This window comes from Antechinus flavipes, chromosome 4 (genome assembly GCF_016432865.1).
Source record: "Antechinus flavipes isolate AdamAnt ecotype Samford, QLD, Australia chromosome 4, AdamAnt_v2, whole genome shotgun sequence".
Lineage (NCBI taxonomy): Eukaryota > Metazoa > Chordata > Mammalia > Dasyuromorphia > Dasyuridae > Antechinus > Antechinus flavipes.
In genome coordinates, this window is record NC_067401.1 from 128,635,198 (window position 1) to 128,647,844 (window position 12,647).

The window sequence follows — 12,647 nt, forward strand, 5'->3', positions numbered from 1 at the left end:
TTCTTGAAGAGAACCAGTGACATCATGGGGTGACCTGCTTGTGAATTGGACTTAAGTGAGGTAGAGTTGCACAAAGATCAGCTTCCCTCTTCCACAGTCACTGAAATCTAGTAACAAGACAAAAGCCAAGACAACTGGCAATGGCCTGGGATGCAGTGGATAACCGTAACCAAGCTCTTATATGCTCCACATCTCCTGCTTTGGCCCCCATCAACCATTGGAATAAACTGTTCTTATCTGCCCATTGCAGCAGGGAGAAGACTTCACATGCAGAAAGATATTCCCCTAACTTACCGAGAGATTTGTTGGTTACCCTCAGTCTGGATTGGCCCATCTCCCAAATTGGTTTTTACTGGGAATGTGACTACCTGCTAGAGCTTCTGGAAGCCACAAGTGAGAGTTGGGTGACAGGTAGACACCAAAGGTAGATGAGCAGCTTTGAAAAGGACTTGAGATTTGGAACTATGCAAAAAGTTATCAAACTGGAAATACCCTTTGATACAGCAGTGTTACTATTGGGCTTATACCCCAAAGAGATTTTAAAGAAAAGAAAGGGATCAGTATATACAAGAATGTTTGTGGCAGCTCTCTTTGTAGTCGCCAGAAACTGGAAACTGAGTGGATGCCCATTGATTGGAGAATGACTGAATAAATTATGGTATATGTATATTATTGTTCTGTAAGAAATGATCAGGAGGATGATTTCAGAGAGACCTGGAGAGACTTACATGAACTGATGCTTAGTGAAATGAGCAGGACCAGGAGATCATTATATACTTTAGCAACAATACTATATGATGATCAATTCTGATGGACGTGGCTCTCTTCAGCAATGAGATGAACCAAATCAGTTCCATTTGTTCAATAATGAATAGAAATGAATAAGAGACTTTGCTACTGCCCTGTTCTGTCCCATCCTCTCCTTTGGCTGCTGCTACTCTTTCCAGCTTCTCCCTTCAGTCTCTGTGGACTTTACTTTCCATTTAATCAATGCCTTTTCCCAGCTGCTTAGGACCCAGTGACTTAAACTCATGTAGGGCTCCCTAACAACCACATAGGATCTTTGGGGTGTTCTGCAAGAATTAGCACCTCTGCTATGAAGGCTTTTCAAGCCCTTTTCTTTCTTTTTGTTTTTATTATAACTTTTTATTTACAAGATATATGCATGAGTAATTACCTCTTGATGTCATCTCCAAATCTCTTTGCCTTTACTCCAGTTTGATAATAAAGTAGTTCTCTCCACCAAGGCTAACCCCTTCTACATTTATCCTTTGTCTATCTCTTTTCTTCTTCAGCAAGTTGCTCCTTCAATCATCTCTCCCTCCTCCAATTTTCTTTTTTTTCTGTATTAAATTTTTTTTCTATCAGTTTGCATAAAACCTTCCTTAAATTTAATAAGTAACTACTTAATTGTTTTAGTCAAGAATGGAATGAAAGTGTCCATCATCAAAGAGATATCTCTACTGATTTTTTTAAACCAACACATTTACCAATTATGCTTTAAAAAAAAAACTGAAAGGTTCTGATAAAGGCCTCATTTCCAAAATATATAGAGAACTGACCCTAATTTATAAGAATCAAGCCATTCTCCAATTGATAAATGGTCAAAGGATATGAACAGACAATTTTCAGATGATGAAATTGAAACTATTACCACTCATATGAAAGAGTGTTCCAAATCATTATTGATCAGAGAAATGCAAATTAAGACAACTCTGAGATACCACTACACACCTGTCAGATTGGCTAAGATGACAGGAAAAAATAATGATGAATGTTGGAAGGGATGTGGAAAAACTGGGATCCTGCATTGTTGGTGGAGTTGTGAACGAATCCAACCATTCTGGAGAGCAATCTGGAATTATGCCCAAAAAATTATCAAATTGTGCATACCCTTTGATCCAGCAGTGTTTCTACTGGGCTTATACCCCAAAGAGATACTAAAGAAGGGAAAGGGACCTGTATGTGCCAAAATGTTTGTGGCAGCCCTGTTTGTAGTGGCTAGAAACTGGAAATTGAATGGATGCCTATCAATTGGAGAATGGCTGGGTAAATTGTGGTATATGAATGTTATGGAATATTATTGTCCTGTAAGGAATGACCAGCAGGATGATTACAGAGAGGCTTGGCGAGACTTACATGAACTGATGCTAAGTGAAATGAGCAGAACCAGGAGATCATTATACACTTCGACAAGGATAATGTATGAGGATGTATTCTGATGGAAGTGGATTTCTTTGACAAAGAGACCTGAGTTTCAATGGATAAATGATGGACAGAAGCAGCTACACCCAAAGAAAGAACACTGGGAAACGAATATGAACTATTTGCATTTTTGATTTTCTTCCCGGGTTATTTTTACCTCCTGAATCCAATTCTCCCTGTGCAACAAGAGAACTGTTCGGTTCTGCAAACATATATTGTATCTAGGATATACTGCAACATATCTAACATATATAGAACTGCTTGCCATCTAGGGGAGGGGGTGGAGGGAGGGAGGGGAAAAATCGAAACAGAAGCGAGTGCAAGGGATAATGTTGTAAAAAATTACCCTGGCATGGATTCTGTCAATACAAAGTTATTATTAAATAAAATAAAATTAAAAAAAAAACTGTTTTCTTATTGCTTACTTTTTCAAGTTCTTTCTCATCTACATGGATGGAAATGGATTCATTCAAGTGACCATTATGTTGCAGAATGGAGTTTGGTAATCACCATAATTTAGAGATCCTAGATCAAAGACTAGAAAGTTTTGAAATCCCAGATTGTCACTGTTCCAATGATGCCAAATCTGCAGCAGTCTTGTTTGTCTGCTTCATAAATAGACACCTGATGCTAAGTGAAATGAATAGATCCAGGAGATCATTCTATACTTTAACAACAGTACTATATGAGGATCAATTCTGATGGAAGTGGCTCTCTTCAACAATGAGAGGATCCAAATCAATTCCAATTGATCAGTGATGAGCAGAACCAGCTACACCCAGCGAAAGAACACGGAAATAAGTGTGGACCACAACATAGCATTTCCACTGTTTCTGTTATTTGCTTTCATTTTTGTTTTTCTTCCCAGGTTATTTTTATCTTCTTTCTAAATCCTATTTTTTTCTTGTGCAGAAAGATAACTGTATAAATATGTATACATATATTGTATTTAACATATACTTTAACATATTTAACATGTATGGGACTACCTGCCATCTAGGGGAGGAAGCGGAGAGTAGGGGAAAAGTTGGAATAGAAGTTTTTGCAAGGGTCAATGTTGAAAAATTACCCATACATATGTTTTGTCAATATAAAGTTATAATAAAAAAAAAAAAGAAAAAAGAAATAGATACCTGGGTTTGTGTGCAGCATGTCTTGAGCAGTGTTGTGCTCCTCCATTGTGTTCCTTTTTCCAAGTTGCATAATCTTTCCTTTTTTGTCTTAGTAATATTTTATTTTTTCAAATACATGTAAAGATAGTTTTCAGCATTCATCTTTGTATTCCAAGTTTTTCTCCCTCCCTTCTCTTAACTCTCCCCTTCCCAAGACAGCAAGCAATCTAATATAGGTTAAGTATGTGCAATCCTTTTAAACATATTTCCATATTTGTCATATAGACAAGAAAAATCAGACCAAAAAGGAAAGAACCATGAAAAGAAAAAAGCAAACAAAAAAGGTGAAGGTACTATGCTTTGATCCCCATTTAATCTCCATAGTTCTCTCTCTGGATTCAGATGAAATTTTCCATCCATAGTCTATTACAATTCTCTTAAATCACTGAATTGTTGAGAAGAGGCAAGTCCATCACAGTTGGTTATCACATAATCTTGTTACTGTGTACAATGCTCTTCTACTTCTGCTCACTTCACTCAGCATCTGTTCATCTAAGTCTTTATATTGCATTGGATGCTCTATTTTAATGTTTGATTAAGAGACAAAGGTCAAGGACTCAGATTGTCATAATTAAATAGTATTGGGTAATAGCCATACTTAGCAGTCATCACACTATTCTCAGAGATAAATATATTCAAGAGTAAAAATAACTCATAAATATGTGTGTCTACATATATGATTACATATACATATAGAAATATATGCATATATACATATGTATATGTGAAATCATCATGCTTTTACAAGTATCATTAATTGATATATTGTGGCTGACCCAAAAGAGACAGTTCCCATTGACAGAAAAATTAACCCTATGTGCCCAACTATCATTTCCAGGGCTATCAAACTCTGATATCCATTGGCCAAAAGTTATCTTGGTATCCCATGAAATAGTGCTTGGTTTTTCATCAACTTCTTTAATATAGGCAGAACATACATTTGATCTCACAAAAGCCAGAAACCAATAAAATATTGTTGAAATGCCTGTCTAAACTAAAGACAATAGAATGAATTGGCATTTTTATTTGCTTGTTCACCCACAAGTCATTTTTAAGCTCAAAGTAGCACACAGAAATCAATTGAATTCTACTACCCCCAGCAAATCTAGTTTCTTGGAGAGACCACTTTACAAAAGTGGCTGAATTAGTCCTTAGGTTCCTCAGAGGTGGTTTCAAGATGCCATCTTTCTGACTCTGGACATGAGTTCTATAGTCTGCACCACCAGTTACAATTTGATCACTCTTGGGAGTCCCATCAATGAATACGTGTAATGTGTCCATTGTGTTCCTTTCAGATATGGGCTTTCCATCCATCCATTTCTGTACTTGTGGAGATAGACTTTATGATTATTAAGACTAAGGGTAATCTGTGTACAATCAATGGCTAGAATGACAGGGAAAGATAATGTGGAATGTGGGAGGGGATGTGGGAAAACAGGGACACTGATACATTGTTGGTGGAATTGTGAATACATCCAGCCATTCTGGAGAGCAATTTGGAACTATGCTCAAAAAGTTATCAAACTGTGCATACCCTTTGATCCAGCAGTGTTTCTACTGGGCTTATATCCCAAAGAGATACTAAAGAAGGGAAAGGGATCTGTATGTGCCAAATTGTTTGTGGCAGCCCTGTTTGTCTGGCCACTGCCAGAAACTGGAAAATGAATGCATGCCTATCAATTGGAGAATGGTTGAGTAAATTGTGGTATATGAATGTTATGGAATATTATTGTTCTGTAAGAAATGACCAATAGGATGATTTCAGAAAGGCCTGGAGAGACTTACAAGAACTGATGCTGAGTGAAATGAGCAGGACCAGGAGATCATTATATACTTCAACAACAATACTGTATGATGATCAATTCTGATGGACCTGGCCATCTTCAGCAATGAGATGAACCAAATCATTTCCAATAGAGCAGTAATCAATTGAACCAGCTACACCCAGGGAAAGAACTCTGGGAGATGAGTGTGAACCACAACATAGCATTTCTAATCCCTCTGTTTGTGTCTGCTTACATTTTTTATTTCCTTCACAGATTAAGTTATTTTATTATTTCATTATTTCAAAGTCTGATTCTTCTTGTATAGCAAAATAACTATATGAATATGTATACATATATTGTATTTAACATAAATTAACATGTTTAACATGTATTGGTCTACCTGCCATTGTGGGGAGGGAATGGGGGGAAGAAGGGGGAAAATTGAAATAAAAAGTTTTGCAATTCTCATTGCTGAAAAATTACCTTTGCATATATCTTGTAAATAAAAAGTTATGATAAAAAAAGAAAAGGGCTTGAAAAGCCTTCATAGCAGGGATGCTAATCCTTGCAGAACACCCCAAAGATCCTATGTGGTTGTTAGGGAGTTCCTAGCTACCCTACATGAGTTTAAGTCACTGGGTCCTAAGCAGTTGGGAAAAGCATTGATTAAATGGAAAGTAAAGTCCACAGAGACTGAAGGGAGAAGCTGGAAAGAGTAGCAGCAGCCAAAGGAGAGGATGGGACAGAACAGGGCAGTAGCAAAGTCTCTTATTCAGTCAAACATCTTTTAACCTCAAATGTTAAAAAAAAATAAAAGAAAAACACCTCAACTGTTACTAGATTTATATTTTTCATAATACTCAAAAAAGAAAGAAAGAGTAGCAGAGTAGCACTGAATGCCAATAAAAGAGATTTCTCTGTTGAAATTCAGAACCTTCAGGGGGAAACACAATAGGAAGTGTAAAAATGAGGTAAAATGTGAGACTACTATGTTACCCCCCACTGGAAAGTGTAACAAAAATGGATTTTGTTTATTGTGTCTAGGTTTCAAAAAACATTGCTTATTATGTCTTTCTAAACCAAGTAGGTATAAACATGTGGATGATAAGGTTTTTGGATGATTCACCTCTGTGATTTTGAGGGTCTGAACAGTCTCGTCTAAGCTATAAGTAGAAGTGTCATGGTTAAGATTTAACTACCATTTATATTGCTGAGAGGAATGAAGGAGCTAGGAAAAGAACAGAGCTGCCAATACCTGTGGAAATTGTGGAAGCAAAATAGTAGATGTTTGAAATATCATGGGGATTTAAGGGAAATATTAACATGTGAAGTTTGTACTAAATTCTATTGAGAGAGCAGCAACATTTGCTTGGACTCCTACTACTTGAATTACACTTGTTTTTCCTTAAAAGGCAAGGAAAGTTCCTGAAACTTGTTTAGTTCAGGGGACTAACAAGGCTCAACCATTGTCTCAGCTTCCTGATCATTTAGGGCACAAAAAAGGAAGCCCATAAAATGCTGGAACCCTTCAAATTGGGATGAATATTCCATTGCAATGTGAGTTTGCCCATACTTCTGACCAGATTCCTTGCTGTATTTTCTTCTGCACCTATGCTATATCCTTGATGAATATCTTTTCTATGCTACTGTTAAATTCACTTCCTTTTTGGTAAATGTTTGTTACTCTACTAGTGGCTCATTTTGCCCTAATTCAGAATCTGATTCACTAAGAGTGAGTCAAGCCTGGTCTACAACAAGGGAATTATTTCATTATCTCAAAGTCCTAGTCCTTCAATGCTGAGCCACATGTGTTACCCCAAGTGGCCAGGAGAACTTGGCAAGGCTACCAGAATATTCCATGGGATGGCCCCCTCACACACTCTTCCCCAATTTTTTTCCTTTGCTTTCCTCTTCAATTCACCTAGAGTGCATTTGACATATTATTCATATCTCTAATTTTGGAAAGTTCTCTGAGTTCTCTGAGATTCAAGCATTGTCTTTTCTAGTGCTTTCCCTCAGTATCTTTTTACTAAAGGGTTTCAACAAATTCAATGTGGCAAAATTCTCAATGGCTTTCTAAATGGCATGCAAAATATATCAGAAGTCTAGTTAACACAGTTCTTGTTAGGCAACCCTACAATTAACAGTTGTTTTGTGAAGGTACAGACCTATTATTTTTCGTGGATCTTGAGATTACAATTATTCCCAATTATAAAGTTGTGCATATTCAACAAACAATTTTTTTAAGTTCATCATAGGTTATCAATATTTATAAGAACCTGTTTCACCCCCAAGAAGCAAGGAAAAAACAAAATAAATAACAAAGCTAAAAAGAGAAAAAAACAGAGAGAGAAAAAAGGACAATAACAACTATTACCTCTCATAAGGCAAATTTATTCAAATCTACTCTTAAATGAAATTCTGTAAGCATGTGGAGCTTCACTATTATGGATTAGGGACTTAAGTTGACTGAAAATTTCCCTCTCCCTCTCAGATGAAAAACCAAACTGAATGAAAATTCCTAAGTCCCTGAAATATAACTTCCCCCAATAGAACCCCTGCCAATACAGCCAGATGGAAGTATGATATAAGATTTCTCCAAGTGTTCCTAACATGCCATGGGGTATGCCAAATGGATATATGAGTAAGTCATAGATAAATAGACTCAGTTCAGAAGAACAAAAACAACAACAACAACAAAACTCAAAAGAGCTCAAACATTCATGGAGCTCCCTAAAAAGATTTAACTACTCAGCATTGATTGAATTTATCACCTCAGATTCTGGACAAGGCCATATAGATGAATTAGATCTAGTCTTTGGAGATCCAGACCTCTACAGAAAAGGGTCAGAATACTTTTTAGAGCCAAGAATGGGACAGCTTTGTCATCCCTAAGTGCTAAGTTTTCATCACTGAGTGCTGGTGGGCCACCAGAAATGACCCTGGGGAAGCTCAGTGTAGCTGTATTTGTATTTGTGAGTATTTGGGATGGTATTTGGAATGGGCCTTGCTACAATAAGATCTAGTGATGTCATTTATTTCCAGATATAACTCTAAATATAATCCCCCTTCTTCCACAACACCCTTCCCCCTCCCCAGTGAGCTGTTCCTGTGTCAGTAAGGCCAAAAAATTCCACGTTCATAATCTTTAGTGGGAGAAGGGAAGTACATTCATTAACTGTTCTGCAAGACCAAGATGCAATCACTAAGCTTTTGGTTTCCTTTTAATGTCTCTTTGTCCTTTAATGTCCTTTAAAAGTTCTCTTGAAGAACTGTTCGGTTCTGCAAACATATATTGTATCTAGGATATACTGCAACATATTTAACATATATAGGACTAGTTGCCATTTAGGGGAGGGGGTGGAGGGAGAAAGGGGAAAAATCGGAACAGAAGCGAGTGCAAGGGACAATGTTGTAAAAAAAATTACCCTGGCATGGATTCTGTCAATAAAAAGTTATTATAAAAAATAATAATAATAAATTAATTAATTAATTAAAAACTGCAAAAAAAAATAAAAGTTCTCTTGAATTATGTTACTGTAGTCACTGTCTTTGATGCCCTCCTTCTGCCTTCTGTTCATACAAGTCTTCATATGTTTCTCTAATTTCTAATTTTGTCATTTCTTATGATGTGATAATACTCCATTACATTAGTGTACCACAGTTTGTTTGATCCTTCTCCAATTGACATGGATTCACTTTGTTTCTAATTTTTTGCTACAAAATTAGCTGCAAAAAATGTAGCTAAGGGTATTCTGGCACATGTGGGCCAGGTGAGGAAAAACTAGGTTCAATTAAAAGAGATGGGGTGAGCTGGATGTTGACCCTGGAATTAAAATCCAATCTTATCAGTTGTGTGAACCTGGGCAAGCCATTTAGCCTCTTCTCAGCCTCAGTTTCCTTATTTGTAAAATGGGGATAATAATAGCATTTACCTCCCAAGATTGTTGTGAGAATAAAATGAAGTAATATTGGAAAGTGCTTTGAAAACCTTAAAGTATTATATAAATGCTAGATATGATGACAATGATTAGTTTTGAACTCAAGCCTACCTGGATTTAAGCCCTGCCTTTGACACCTACTGGCTATGTGACCTTGGGCAAACTGTCAACTCTTCTACAAACTGCAGACTATTTGAAAAGCAACATTGTCAAAAATTGTTTCCTCCTTGGAAGCTTCTATACCAATGAACCCACAAATCTAGACTAAAAAAAGAGAAAGCAAGTGTGTTATTTTCTCAGCACTAGTAACTGAAAGCCATATTCCAGTTGGCCAGGACATGCATGAAGAATGCTGAGGAGATCATGGGAATGGGAATTTTTTCTGGGGCATAATCAGGGAAATGGACATATATCCTTGTCTTTATTAAAGGGCATGAGAGACCCAGAAGCTCCAGATGCATTGATATATCTGATTGGGGTTGCATCAAAAATTATTGGCGTTGATTCAAAAGCCAAGAATTGAGCCACTTAACTCTATAGCCAAAGGCTTTTTGCTGTAAATCCAGAGAACCCCAAAACCCCACACTCAAAACTAAGGAGAGAAAGACTTGTTTCTTCTCAGGTTCTCTTAAAACTTACTGAAGAAGTATCTCCTTCTGGTTCAGTCACCAATATTTTTTCACACAATTCTGGTCTCAGAGACCAATAGACCACTCAGGAATTACTGGGCTGCATATTTTTTGGCGACATGCTCAAAAAAAGAAGGAAACAATCATTTATTAAACATTGTTTGCCAGACGCTGTGCTAAGCTGTGAGGATAGAAATACAAACTAAAAGAAAGATGGCTCCTGTCCCCAAGGAGCATACATTCTAACAGTAGAAGACAACATCCAAAATGAAGATGAAAAGCTTCAGGAAGGGAGGCAGGAGGAGGAGGAGGATACCTGGCCTTGCAGAAAATTAAGAACAGAGCTGGAAGGAGAATGAAGACAAGTAGATTTGGGCTCTTCCACCAAGTGGAAGCTTTAGAAAATATCCACCAATGGTGGAAGGCGCAGCCTTGTGAAGGCATATTTCAGGATGAACAGACAGCAGGGCCACCCCTGCTGTTCCAGGGCAAGGAGGCGCCGGGCACTGAGGGAAGTTTCAAGATGAGCCAACTGTAGAGGAGATTTAGTTCTGAAATCCAAAAAGTCAGGACCAGGGCTGGGAAAACATATGCCAGAGCATATGTTCCTCAGAAAGGGCCCAGGGAACACTGACTCCATAGAAGTGTCCCAGTCTACTCCTTCTACCAAGTTATAAGAAAAAACAGATTTATCTGCTCAGTTGAGGAAAGCTAGATTGTTCCTGTGATTGTAGCTAGAATAAGATTCATTATACTCATCCCACCACTCTGGCCCTCTCAGATTTCCTCAGTCCTTCAGTCATCACTCTATGGTCCATTTTTTTACCTTTCTTTTAATGCTTCCCATCCCCTTTTCTGCTAATATTGAGAAATAATGTGTTTAATGTGCTAACCTCTCTTACTCTGACATTTTAATGGACTCGTCTTCCCATTAATTAAGGTGGGTGATTTCTCCACCAATGTTACTACTGTTCATTCCTCCATATAAACTGTCTGGCACATGTCCTGGGTAATTTGGTGGTATGATACATAGAGCATTGTGGAGGAAAATCAGTCTCCGAGAGAGAGGCTGGAATGGGCTAGAGCTTCAGATGGTTGTCGTGTCTGCCTCAGTTTTTAATCGATAAATGGGCTGGAGAAGGAAATGGCAAACCACTCCAATAGGCTTGCTAAGAAAACCCCAAATGGGGTCACAAAGAGTCGGATGTGACTGAAATGACTCGGCAAATTTAAATTCTGTGATTGGTGGCAATAGAGATGACAAGTAGGAAAGGCAGGAAGCCCATTGTTTGGGTCTGCCTCCTGGTATTTCATCTAGGTGGCAATAAGCAAGGACTGGGGCTCTCCTCTTCTGCCTTTACATTTCTTTAACTTTGGGAAATTATGCCATTTGTGACCATTATTGTAACTCCCCCAGAATTCCTATCCAGGAGATAGCATTTGGGCCAAATTCTCAAAAATGTGTTTACAAAACTCTCCAATCCTGAAAATCCTTGATTGACTTTGGAGTTTTTCTGTGGGTACAGATGTTTTGAAGACCCAGCAAGCTGGCTAGGCAGTGAGTCTGAGAATACAATGTTGCAAAAAAATCCTAATAAATGGTGCAGTAGTAGAGTACCAGCTCTGAAGTCAGGAGGACCCGAGTTCAAACCTGATCTCAGCTTCCAAGCTGTGTGACCCTGGGCAAGTCACTTAACTCCAATTGTCTCAGGGGAAAAAAAATCCTAATAAGGCTTTAAACATTGGCCTCCCCTTCTCCTAAGGTAAGAAGGGCACCTGATCTAAGAGCTCCGGAAAAGTCCAGGTTTGGATTCTATTCTGGCACTGAAAATGTGATATGTCCACCTTTGTACCTCTCTGAGCCTTAGTTCTCTCATCTGTTCAAAGGGGATAATAATGCTTATGCTCTCTTCCTACTTCACAGACTTGTGAGGAAAGACTTTTATAACCTTAAAACACTATAAAAATGTGACTTACTATGAAAGGGCAAGATTGTCCCTCCAACTTTACACACGCTCTTTAGGATACCACTTTGTACCTTTTTTTCTCCTTTAAAATTGTCATTACTCATTTAAGCCCTGTATAAAAATGAGAAAAACACAAGTGTAATTCTGCCATAGGCTTTCACCTTCATCCCACTAAGGGTATCCCATGTATAGTATCTCAACCCCATTCTGCTCCTCTTGGATTTCTCCAATCTTTCAGTCATCACTCCATAATCCATTTTTTACCTTTCTTTTGGTACATCTGCATCCTCTATTTTACTAATAATGTATTAATGTGCTGACTTCAGGGAGTACAATTTTTGTTTTACCAGAAGCTTTCTGGACATGTTGCCTGTAGCCAAAGGAAGAGCTTTCATAATGCCTTTGAGTATAGTTTTAATCAGAGAAAATCAGATTTCTGTTCCCATCAGCCCTCATTCTATCTGTGCCTCATTGTATCTGACCAGGTGGATGAGTCTAGAGTCATTTATTCATCACATAGTCAGAGGTATAGACAGAGAAAAAAGTGGTAAAAATTATGGAGGCTGCTATAGTTACTTTAGCTTTGAGCAGACTCTGCATATTATTTCTAACTATTTGTCTATCCTTTACTCCTACCTCCAAGATTGGAGAATAATAGCGCCCAAACTAGGGTGAGATGACTGGGACTTTCCCCAAAGCAAAAAAATCTAAAAGGCCCTGTGAACACTTGTTCTTCCGAAATGTGGAAAAATATTGTTTAGCATCTAGGAGGGAATAATGATTAAAACAGGAAGCTACAAGATGACAAACTGGAGAGTGTTTTTCATTGTGTAGCACTCTCCCTTCTATCAGTTCTGATGGCCAATTGTCCTGACTATTAGAAAGAGCTCTGGACTATTTTCCTAGAGTGCCAATAAAATAAAAATAAATTCTGCCTCTTGACACTTGCAGGCTGTCAAATCATGTG

At 37.8% G+C, this 12,647-nt stretch overlaps 2 pseudogenes; both read right to left on the reverse strand.

Annotated features, from left to right (window-relative positions):
• Nucleotides 1–3,888, reverse strand: part of LOC127561337 (actin-related protein 2/3 complex subunit 1A-like) — a 53,940-nt pseudogene extending 50,052 nt beyond the window's left edge.
• Nucleotides 3,889–3,912: 24 nt separating this feature from the next.
• On the reverse strand, nucleotides 3,913–12,045 carry LOC127561338 (actin-related protein 2/3 complex subunit 1A-like; annotated as a pseudogene).
• Nucleotides 12,046–12,647: the final 602 nt, after the last annotated feature.